We start from the raw sequence: 1,179 nt of genomic DNA, 5'->3' as shown, positions 1-1,179 counted from the left end.
AAAGGTTTCTAGTCCAATCTTCAATTTAAAAAGGGTAATTTTGGCTCAGCACATCAGTAACTGCAAACATTTTCAACACATCTCCAAAGTTATTAATCTTATCATTCAAAAAAACCCAAAAAAATTTCCGCTGTAAATGTCCTGGACTCTATCTTTAGATTATAGTCAAGTTTGTTCTCTACTTATTTTCTTCCTATTTCTGACACCAGTGGCTAAATATTGATTAGATTAAATGTCATATGAGTGAGGTATTAGTTTTCTCTGAAAGATGTGTGCAGCACAGGAATGGGTCCTTTGGCCCGTAACGTTGTGCTGAATATAATGCAAAAGAAACTCATCCCTTCTGCCTATCCTTGGTCCATATCCGTCCAAATTATCTCAATGAACATTAAATAGCCTTAATGTATCTGCCTCCACCACCAACCCTTGAAGTTCATTCCAGACACCTACCACTCCCTGTGTAAAAAGTAAATGTCCCTCACATGCCCCTCGAACTACCCCCCACAACCTTAAATACATGCCTCATAGTTTTGACGTTTCAACTCTGGGAAGAAACGTCCTGACTGACAACCCTACCTATGTATCTCATGATTGCATAGACTTCAATCAATTCTTCCCCTCAGCCACCGCCACTTCACAAAAAAGCAGCCTCTCCAAATCCAGGCAGCATCCCGGTAAACGTCCTCTGTGCCATCTCCAAAGCCTCCATACCCTTCCTGAAATGTGGCAAACAGAAGTGAATACAATACTTTAAGTATGCCTTAACCAAAGTGTTACAAAGTTGCAAAATGATATCCTGACTCTTGTAACCAGTTCCCTGACCAATAAAGGCAAACCTGCCAGTTGCCTTCCTTACCACCCTATCTACTTGCATGGACACTTTCAGGGAGCCATGGTCTTGAACGCCAACATCCCTTTGAACAACAAAGCTGTTCAGGGTCCTGCCATTAACTATCTACTTTTCTTTAATATTTGAGCTCCCAAAGTGTGACACCTCACACTTGTATGGATTAAGCTTTACCTTTAATTTCTCTGCCCATAGCTGCAGTTTATCTTTTTCCTGTTGCATTCTTTGACAACCTTCTACATTATTCACAACTGTACTGAACTTTGTATCATCTGCAAGCTTATTAACTCACCCAATTAGGTTTTAATTCATGTCACTTCTATATATTTGTA

The sequence above is a fragment of the Chiloscyllium punctatum genome, unplaced genomic scaffold, assembly GCF_047496795.1.
Source record: "Chiloscyllium punctatum isolate Juve2018m unplaced genomic scaffold, sChiPun1.3 scaffold_82, whole genome shotgun sequence".
In the NCBI taxonomy this organism is placed as follows: Eukaryota; Metazoa; Chordata; class Chondrichthyes; order Orectolobiformes; family Hemiscylliidae; genus Chiloscyllium; species Chiloscyllium punctatum.
Note: the sequence above shows the minus strand (reverse complement) of the source record.